Raw genomic sequence first — 11,391 nt, 5'->3', positions numbered from 1 at the left:
GAGGACAGAACACGTGATTCGACACGCGAACCGGCAGATTGGACCAATTTCACGGGCCTTACAATATGATAATAATAATAATAATAATAATGATAAATTTGATTTAGAAAAGCGTCTTTCAAGGTCCCCAAGGACACTGTACAAATTGGAGTCAAGGAAGTCAAGGAAATACAAAGAACTATTAAAACACAATGCAGCTACATCCATGATTGAATTCACTGATAGTACGAACAGTACAATCAAATTGGACATAGATTACATACAAGGAACATAAAAAGCCAAGGGCATACCGGAGTACACTGAGCACAAGGTGAAAATTAAAATCACGGGGCTGACAGGAAAGCTAAGCTAAAAAAAATGTGTCTTTAACTTAGTTTTAAAAGTGGATACTTATGCTTTGGCGCATCTCAAGCGGCAGGGCATTCCACAGTTTAGGACCTGCCACACTGAAAGCTCTGTCACCCATGGAGCGAAGCCGAGATGTGGGGACTGCTAAGAGACATGTATCAGCAGAGCGAAGGGTGCGGGATTGCAGGTATGGGGTGAGGAGATCTGATAGGTAGGATGGGGCCAAATTATATTAGCCTGGCTCCGCCCTCCTGTGTACTTCCGCTCAATTTGATTTCCCTTCAGTACTACGTCTGGGATTGTGATGTATTCTTTGGTTTTCTCCGGAGTGGCTGAGAACGATGGCGTTGATGTCATGCGTTAGTTTTGAGTTGTAGGGTTACGTCACGACCAAAAGTTAGCGATTGGTTATGGCAGATCCAGAGTGACTCTAGGCAGATCCAATAGTTTTAAATTTCAACAGAATACCCGCCTACAAGGAAGTTAACGCTTGTCAATGGAGAGAGGCCAGACTCTCTGTACAAATGAAATGTATGAGAGTCTGGTAGAACCAGGCTGTAATTATGTATGGATTTAAAAACAAGGAGAAGAATTTTGTAATGAATGCGGTAGTGGACAGGAAGCCAATGCAACTGCTGGAGGATAGGAGTGATATGATCCCAGGGCCTGGTGCGGGTGAGTAGCCTTGCAGCAGAATTTTGGACGTACTGCAGCCTATTTAGGGTTTTTTCCGGGATGCCATAAAGTAGAGCATTGCAGTAGTCAAGCCTTGATGTGATAAATGCATGTATAAGTGTTTCTGCTGCAGATGAGTTGAGGGAGGGGCGGAGTTTGGAGATGCTTTTTAGACGGAAGAAAGATGCTCTGGTAATATTTTTTATATGTAACTCAAAAGAAAGAGTAGGATCAAAGATTACGCCCAGATTTCTAACTTCAGCAGAAGTTGTAGTGAAATAGCCAGGGATAGATAGCTGCAGATGTTTAAGTTTTTTTAGAATGTTAGGGGTGGAAATAAGAATAGCTTCTGTCTTATCTTGATTGAGTTTGAGAAAATTTTGAGTCATCCAGTTGTTAATGGCATTTAAGCAGCTAACCAGATTGGATAATGATAATGTGTGAGTGGGCTTAGTGTGAATGTAAATCTGAGTGTTGTCTGCATAACAATGGTAATTGAGATCATAATGTTGTATTATCTGGCCAAGGGGAAGGATGTAGATTATGAACAGCAGGATGCCCTTTCTTTCTAACTAATCTATCTATCTATCTAACTAACCTATTGATTAAACTAATTGATTAATATTTCTTTCTTTCTTTTTACCTAATTTATCTTCCTTTCTAATTAATCTTTTTCTTTCTTTCTTTCTTTCTTTCTTTCTTTCTTTCTTTCTTTCTTTCTTTCTTTCTTTCTTCCTAACCATCTTTCTTTCTTTCTTTCTTTCTTTCTTTCTTTCTTTCTTTCTTTCTTTCTTTCTTTCTTTCTAACTAATCCTTTCTTTCTTTCTTTCTTTCTTTCTTTCTTTCTTTCTTTCTTTCTTTCTTTCTTTCTTTCTTTCTTTCTTTCTTTCTAACTAATCTATCTATCTATCTTTCTAACTAATCTATTGATTAAACTAATTGATTAATATTTATCTTCCTTTCTAATTAATATTTTTCTTTCTTTCTTTCTTTCTTTCTTTCTTTCTTTCTTTCTAACTAATCATTTCTTTCTTTCTTTCTTTCTAACTAATCTATTGATTAAACTAATTGATTAATATTTCTTTCTTTCTTTTTACCTAATTTATCTTCATTTCTAATTAATCTTTTTCTTTCTTTCTCTTTCTTTCTTTCTTTCTTTCTTTCTTTCTTTCTTTCTTTCTTTCTTTCTTTCTTTCTTTCTTTCTAACTAATCCTTTCTTTCTTTCTTTCTTTCTTTCTTTCTTTCTTTCTTTCTTTCTTTCTTTCTTTCTTTCTTTCTTTCTTTCTAACTAACCCTTTCTTTCTTTCTTTCTTTCTAACAAATCTTTCCTTCTTTCTTTCTAACTATCTATCTAGCTTTATTTATCTCTAATCTATCTATCTTTCTTTCTCTCTAACTTATCTTTCTAACTAATCTATCTTTCTTTCTTTCTAACTTATCTATCTATGAGCTATCTTTCTTTCTAATTAATCTATCTTTCTTTCTAACTAATCTATCTATCTTTATAACTAATCTATTGATTAAACTAGTTTTTTTCTCTTTTCTAACTTTCTTTTTACCTAATTTATCTTTCTAACTAATCCATCTTTCTTTCTTTCTTTCTTTCTTTCTTTCTTTCTTTCTTTCTTTCTTTCTTTCTTTCTTTCTTTCTTTCTTTCAAATGAATCTTTCTTTCTTTCTAACTAATCAATTTTCTTTCCACCTAGTAACACCATATCAACCACCCTGAATACCTTAGCAACCGCCTTGCAACACCATAGCAACCACCCAGAATACCCTAGCAACTCTAAACTCATACACTTATAAACTAATTAACTTATAAACTCATGAATTTATAGACTTATGAATTCTTAAACTCATACATTAATAAACTCTGTATTCTTAGACTCATTTAAACTTATAAACTCTAAACTCATTTAAACTTATAAACTCTAAAGTCATCAATTCATACTTATAAACTCTAAACTCATTAACTGAGTGTGTGAGTGAGTGTGTTTGTGAGTTAGTGAGTGTATGTGTGTGTGTGTGTGAGAGAGAGTGTGTGTGTGAGCAGGGTTAGTTTGTGTAGGAATGTGTGTGTGTGTGTGTGTTTAAGTGAGTGAGTGTATGTGTACACTTACAAACTCGTACAAACTCTCACACTTATAAACTCTTAAACTCATAAATTAATAAACTAAAACTAAAATTCATACACTTACAAACTTAAAAACTCTGTGTGTGTGTCTGAGTAAGTGTGTGAGCGAGTTAGTGTGTGTGTGTGTGTGTGTGTGTGTGTGTGTGTGTGTGTGTGTGTGTGTGTGTGTGTGTGTGTGTGTGTTCTGTGTGTGTATGTGTGAGTGTATGTGCGTGAGTGTGTGTGAGTGAGTGAGTGTGTCTGAATGTGTGTTTAGATCAAGAAAGACAAAATCAAGTAATTAGGCTTAAAACAATATTTTTATTTAGTTAATGCCCATTTGGATCAGGAAGAGCAGCTGGGCAAACTGGAAGATCAGCAGGGCAGACTGGAGATGGAGCTAGTCCCTCTTTCAGGCTGTCCGGCACTGTAAATCAATTGGTTATTGGGTTCAAAGTTTGGGTTTGGTTTTTGGGTTCAAAGTTTGGGTTACTGGCTCGTTTTTAAAGATGCGTTAGCAAGCTGCTTCGGTGCGTTATGGGTTTGTTTTGCATTGGGGAAGAGATTGCATTGGGTGCGTTTTGGTTTGCGAGCAAGCAAGCAGTGCAGCGGCGTTTTGTGATCCAGGCCAGATTTTTTGTCAGTTTGGGAAGAGAAAGTGAAGAAATGGCAAAGGTTTGAGAAATAAGCAGGATAAAGGTTTGAGTGAAAATGGATAAAAGGTGTTGATAGGACAGGATAGGACAGGACAGATAACACACACACACATGCAGAGAAACATACACACAGAAGAAGAAAAAAACAAGTTAGTTACATTCTTAACACAGAAAAACAGGAATGATTGAATAATTAAATGTTAATAAATACTTTATTGCCATTGCATGAATCATTTTGAATACAATACTAACATCTATACGTAACTTACTTTTTTTGTTATTACTGAAGATGGAAATTATTATTATTCTTTTTTTTTAAATCGAAGTAATCAACAATCCCAAATTTCACTATAAATATTTGTTGTTGTTGCAAAAACCTGTTTAACAATTCTACTCACCTAGATGGAGAAGACTTCCAATCTACTGTAGACAAGAGAAAAAGAAAAGAGATACAATTTAGATTTGTTCACACAGCTCAAATAAGTCCTCATGTTCACATTTATCAAAAGTTTGTATTGTAATACACTCTTCTTCAATATATATTATGTTGTCCCATAATAATTCATTAACATTCTGCAGTGATTTTAAAACTTTCTACCAATCAAAATTAAGTGAACATACAGTGCAAATGGCATTACAAATTAGCATTACAGTAGTACTTACATGGTGAGCTTCTCCAGAGATAAGCAACACTGCGAACAAGAAAACAATCTTAAGTTTTAACAGCAAAACAAAACTGCCAACATTTTTCATTCAATATGATGATAAAGCTAACATTCTGTGTAATTGTACATGTTTAATAATCGTACTTTACTCACCTAGATGGACAGAAGATGTCCAATCTACTGTAGACAATACAAAAAAAGACAAATTATCTAAAAGTTGTTATACAATGTCCTTCAAGATATATTGTTTATGTAGTCCAATATTGCATTAACATTTAGCAGTAAGTGTATGCAGTGCAAATGGCATTACAAATTAGCATTACAGTCGTACTTACATAGTGAGTACCAGTGCATAGTGAGTAATAGTCACCAGATATGATGAATGCTGCAAACAAAAGAAAACAGGTGTAAAAAATTACATTCCGTTAAAAGATAATCGTTACAATGTTAAAAAAGCACTATAAAAATATTACTCATTAAATAAACAGACTTTAGAAAAATCTGTTAGAAGATATATTCAAAACAAATTCATGATGATACTCAACCAATAATTTTGAGTAATTTAGTTATAGCTGTGGAATTTGGCAAAAAAAAAAAAAATTAAATTCAATAATAAAAATAAACTGCATTAAACCAGCAGAATGTGATGCATTCATATTAATGGATGAGCAGGGCATGTGGATCTGAAGTCTGGAGATGGCAGATGATGGGAGATGGCTCTTAAAAGAGCCTTTGGGTTCGCTTATGCTATGAGAAAAACAAAAAAGAAGAAAAATAAATCATCAAAAACCATCTTATATATTATATAGGTGTGTGAGATTTTGGAAAGCATGATTATAAAAGAATACTTACATAGCAGAGGCAATGACTGTTGTCTGAAGTGTAAAAGGAAGAAGAAGAAAAAACATCACTGAATATCTGAGTCAATGTGCAGATTAATTATATACAATCTAAAGAGAAGCACTGATCAATCAATATGCTATGATCATATAATGTCTATAATCATATACAGTGAGTCTGAATAGAATAGTGAGAAATAGAATACTTACTGAGCAGAACAAATGATCTGATTTCACTAGAAGAAAGGGAACAAAAAATAAGCAAATTAAAAGTAAAATATTAGGTCTGCATGGATAAACATGTACTGATGAACTTTAAACAGTCAGTACAGTAATAGCTACAGTATCTACAGACATTATATCAAAATGCTATACTATTATTATGTAAGCGTTATCATTTATACTTAGCCCCTGGAGTTAACAGACATTTAACTGCACTTTAACTGTACAAAATCACCATGTGGCACAGACAAATAGTTACTTCTTAGGATGCTAAATAATTAGACAAATTTATAGACAAACAAACAGGATATATTAATTTTATATTACTAAAAAGTCAAGGGTCAAGAGCACAACTAAAGCAAATGCTAACCATCATGGTGAATTTAAAATACACTTATTGATTTCATTAAAACAGAAATGAAATATAGTAGGCCTAAATCTGGTTAGTAATAAGTGAAGCTGGTAATGCTGTTTGTGGAGTTGTTTACTCCTCCTCTGCTGAGATCTTGCTGCCATGAAGTCACATTTTTTTGCGGTGCTTATTCCAACCAAAATTCAACATCTGTCTGACGTTGGAGCTTGACGCCAAACAAACGTTGGGTTTAGACGTCAACCTGGCTTTCATTTTCAACCAAAATATGACGTCTGACTGACATTGGATTAGTTGGAGTCCAATGTCTTCCTGACGTCACATTGACGTACTGTATATATGTGAAAAAAATACATGGTGAATACTTTTGGCTTTTGTATGACAAATTTCTTGAGTCTCATTTTGTAAGTCAGAAATGTCCATTTATAACAAGCTTTACTTTTTTTCAAAACCCCTTAGATGCCGAAAGGGGGTCAAACTGATCTGACAATGTTTTGTTTATTTGCAGAAGATTTTCGATAAAATAATTAAATTCCTCATTATTCTGTGTATTCTTTTTTTTTCCAGCTTGTTTGGTGCTTATAGAGCAATGGCATTTTTATATTTATTGTTGCCACACCATGATATTTTATGTTCTTACTTCATTGTAATTTCTTGACACTCCATAGACTATTAAACATTTTGGTTTGTGACTGTCAATTTAATTCAATATTTTCAGCATTTTATAGGCATATTTCTTACATATGAAATCAAAACTACAAGCCTAAGGGTTTGCTGTTTATTTCCGACTTATTTAAAAACTGATTGTAAAAAAGCCACTGTCATTTAACCTTAATGCAAGCCCTTCTTCAGATTGAACTTTAACCTAATGGCTTTACTTTAACTTTAAAGGCATACTAATCAGTTTCCGTTTTTGTCAAACAGCGACCCCTAGAGTTGCTGTGTAGTACTTGTATTTAAAGTCTGTATGAACGTGAAGTTGCAAATGACTTTTCTCCAGTGTTGTGACGTATTTCCCAGTGAAAGGGAATATTGAACAGAGGGCAGGGTTTTACTTCAGCGCTCCTCCTCTCCATCTCTGCTCATAGCAGACTAACGGTTCGAAGAGTGGTTAAGCGTTTTCCAACCCAAGCCGTCAAACTGACGTCATCAGAAAAGAAACGCCATTTCAGACCGGAAGTAACTTTTCAGACTTTGATTAAAGATTAACACGGCAAACATTTTTTTTTCTGTGTATTAACTTGTTTAATACTGTATTAACGGATTAAGGGCCCTATCTTGCACCCAGCGCAATTGACTTTGTACACCGACACATGTATCATTCCTATTTTGCACCCGCGCAAAGCGCGCTTTTCCCTCCACAGAAGCACGTCGCTAAACTAGGGAATGAACTTGCGCTCCCTGGGCGGTTCAGTGCAAAAAAGGAGGCATGTTCCGGCACAAACATTCCTTCATGCTATTTTGCAGGTTTAGAAAACAATTGCGCCACTAACCAGGAAAAAATAGTTTAAAGTCAGTGGCGTATTGCGCATGTTATTCATATGCTATTTTAAGGGCGCATGCTTGGCCATAATCAATGTAGCGTGTGCACAACGCGCATACACTTTGATTCTCTCATCTACACAGAAGCAGCAGTTTATAAAAGTATATATCTAGCCTACACATTTACCCAAATTATCATACGCCTTTTTAACCGAAGTTAATTTGGGTGTGTTTCTCCATCCCCAACGTCTCTGACGAGAGCGTTGCTCTCCTCGGCTGTGAACCGCTCCTGGCGCGCGCCTGGCAAATCCGCCGTTATAATAGGAATCCGCTATAGAACAAGCGTGCCTGCTCTTAAAGGGAATGTGAGATGACGCTCTGATTGGTTTATTTCACGTTACGCCCAAACCACACCTATGAATAATGAAGCTACTTCAGACCAACCCATTTTAGATTTGCGCCTGGCGCAAGAGTCATTTATCCCGCCGGGAAAATAGCAACAGCGCCAAGACCCGCCCACAAAGCTACTTGCGCTTTGCGCTTTGACACTTGCGTTTCAGATCGTTAAAATAGGGCCCTAATTGTTAACCACAAGACTAGTAATATGCGCTAACAAAGTAAATAGGGTCAATTTTGATTTCATGTCGACTTCAACGTTACTGTCGTAAATACCACTCACGCAGAGCCGTCTCTGCACTCACGGCCTGATCCCCTCTTCGTTTTCTTCATCGACTCTGCCATGATTCACGTCTGAAATGCGTGCTAGTGTCTTCCATAGAGGCTGCTTCATGTTGTTGATGTATGTGACATCGTGCTGTAAAGCAAGGGGGAACTGAGAAGACTGTAGTTGTGAATGAATCATCTGTAGAAGTTAGCAAATCCGAGAAAGCGTTGGAGTTCCTTGATTGTGATGTGTGTATAAAACAACGTTTCTCTCCTCAAAACAAACCTCAGTGAAGTGTAATATATTAGTGAACACGAATGGAAGACACACAGCAAAAACTCCAGTGTTAAATTAACACTCCTGGGAGTGTATATGAGTCCACACTCAAGAGTGTAAAGTGTTAAAATATGAGTGTTAAATTAACACTCAAGAGTGTTAAAGTTAATGAGCTAATTAAGTGATTAATTTAGTAATGATTGATCATTAATGAAGACACTTGATGTTAACAAGCCGAATCACTGAAGGAGAAAATCACAAATTGTAAGCCACCGTTATGGTAATGGGTGTTTGCTTTAGTTGGGCTCTTGACCCTTATACATTTACTTTAGATTTTGTTTGGCTGTTATATCTTATAACTGCCAGATGAACAAAGAAAAAAAGTGATCTGATGGTGTTGGTTATATTATGACATTCATCATTTGAACTTGATCACTGAACTCATTAAGATCCTTATTTCTGACTTAGATTTATGTCGTTAATTATAGTATAATGACAGGTGATGCTGCAAAATATACAGAATTTTAGATATAATACAAAGGATTTCTTAAAAGTTGTTTTGAAAAAAAAAAATCTTTCTTTTAGGCACACACAGACGTCAAGATTCAGTCTATGCATCTCAACAATGGTGACGAGCAGAATATTCAATTAGGAAAAGTAAATTACATAGACAATTCAGATCATAATTTATTCATACCGCAATGCATGATGGGAGCCATTAATGAGTTGTGATTGGTGGCAGCCACTGCAACATGCTTTATTATTGTCACCATTGTTGAGATTCACAGGCTGATTATTGATGTCTGTGTTTCTAAATAAATTCATTTGAAAGTCTTTTGATCAGAACAATGTTTATTAAATATTTTTGGATTATATGAAAAATACTGAAAATCATATGTTGTGGAATCACAGAGCTGCTATAATTAACAAGTTAAACCAAACTATATCAATAAGTTTCGTTTTACAGATCACAACATGATTATGTCAAAACATAACCAACACCATCAGATCACATTGTCTCTTTGTTCATCTGACTGTTATAAATCACTAACAGCAGACAAGCAAAATTTAAAGTAAACATAAAAGGGTCAAGAGCCCAACTAAAGCAAACACCCATCGCCATAATGGTAACTTACAATTTGTGATTTTCTCCTTCAGTGATTCTGCTTGTTATCATCAGGTGTCTTCAATAATGCTCAATCATCACTCAACTAATCACTTAATTATCTCATTAACTTTAACACTCTTGAGTGTTAATTTAACACTCATATTTTAACACTTTACACTCTAGAGCAGGGGTCGGCAAGTTACACAGAGTAGGCCTATGGATACAAATTAAATACTCTTATATAGGCCTATAATCGCAGAATATGATGGGTCCGTCACCGTCCGTGGATCATTCGTTCAATCGTTTTTCAAAAATAAAAAGATGAAAAACGACTTGTTTTTCCATTATTTATTTCCTGAACTAAAATGAAAAAACGAATAACGACGGGTTTTCTGATTTTCTGATTGTGCTCAGATCAAAAATAGAAAAAAATAATTACTGGATTAGACAAATTTTAATTTTGATTTTGAATTTAACACCTTAGGCATATATCAAGGAAATAATTTTAAACAGATCAAGTACTATTGTGGTAACGGAACAGATTACAGCCATTTTAATAAAGGTGTGAATCATGCCTCATTCGCTTACAGTCCGACTTTTGAACTTTTATTCCTTTTTTTATTATTATTTATTCGGGACACACACATTTAAGGAGGTCTGTCAATATAAATATTAGGCTATTTTAACATTGTAGGCCTACACTGTAAAATGTAATACGTTGACTTTACTTAGAAAAAGTGAGGAAACCGATTGCCTTAAAATGTCCAAGTAAAGTAGTGTATTAATGTTTAGTTGGCACAACTTAATAACATTTGTATAGAAAACTTGTTAAAGGAGAAGTTCACTTTTAAAATGAAAATTCTGTCATCATATAATCACCCTCATGTTGTTTCAAACCTGTATGAATTTCTTTCTTCTGCTGAACAGAAAAGAAGATATTTAGAAGATTATCAGTAACCAGACAGTTTTTGGGTCCCATTGACTTCCATAGTATATTTTTTTCCTACTATGGAAGTCAATGGGACCCAAAAACTGTCTGGTTACTGATAATCTTCTAAATATCTTCTTTTCTGTTCAGCAGAAGAAAGAAATTCATACAGGTTTGAAACAACATGAGGGTGAGTATATGATGACAGAATTTTCATTTTAAAAGTGAACAACTCCTTTAATCAAGTATACTCAAGCACTCTTGAATCAAAATCATTAGTTGTGTTAACTTCTCATTAGAGTTCACATTACTAGGCAAATATCAGGAAACCGATTGCACTAAAAAAAGCAAGTAAAGTGAAATAGGAATAGTATGTGGTACTGACAAATGCTTAGTTAGTATAGTTCACTTACACAAGAGTTCTAGTAACTAAAAAATAACTGTAGAGAATACTTGATAATTTACTTTAAATGAAATGTATTTGTCACCATGGTTGTGTTTTGCATGCTGAATGATGAAGTCTGTGTGAGTCAAGCATGATCAATTACAAGATTTTCACAAATATAGAGGGATTATATAAACCCAATTAACTGTTTCAGAAGGTGAGGCATAAATAGTAGCAACAAAATTATAAAAGATCACTAATTGACACAAGTTACATTATACACCATTCATATTTTCTCTCTCACACACAAATATATATATATATATATATATATATATATATATATATATATATATATATATATATATATATATATATATATATATATATATATATATATATATATATATGAGTGTGTGTGTATAGTATTACACAGCAAAATCCCCAGTGTTAAATTAACACTGAAAAGTGTGAATTATATAAACTCTGAGCAGTGTTAAATGAACACTGAAGCAGTGTTAAAGGTAATGAGATAATTAAGTGATTAATTTAGTGATGATTGAGCATTATTGAAGACACCTGATGTTAACAAACAGAATCACTGAAGGAGAAAATCACAAATTGTAAGCCACCATTATGGTGATGGGTGTTTGCTTTAG

The sequence above is a fragment of the Abramis brama genome (assembly GCF_963993115.1).
Source record: "Abramis brama genome assembly, chromosome: 1".
Taxonomy (NCBI): domain Eukaryota; kingdom Metazoa; phylum Chordata; class Actinopteri; order Cypriniformes; family Leuciscidae; genus Abramis; species Abramis brama.
The sequence above is the reverse complement of the archived record's forward strand: the minus strand, read 5'-3'. Positions refer to the sequence as shown.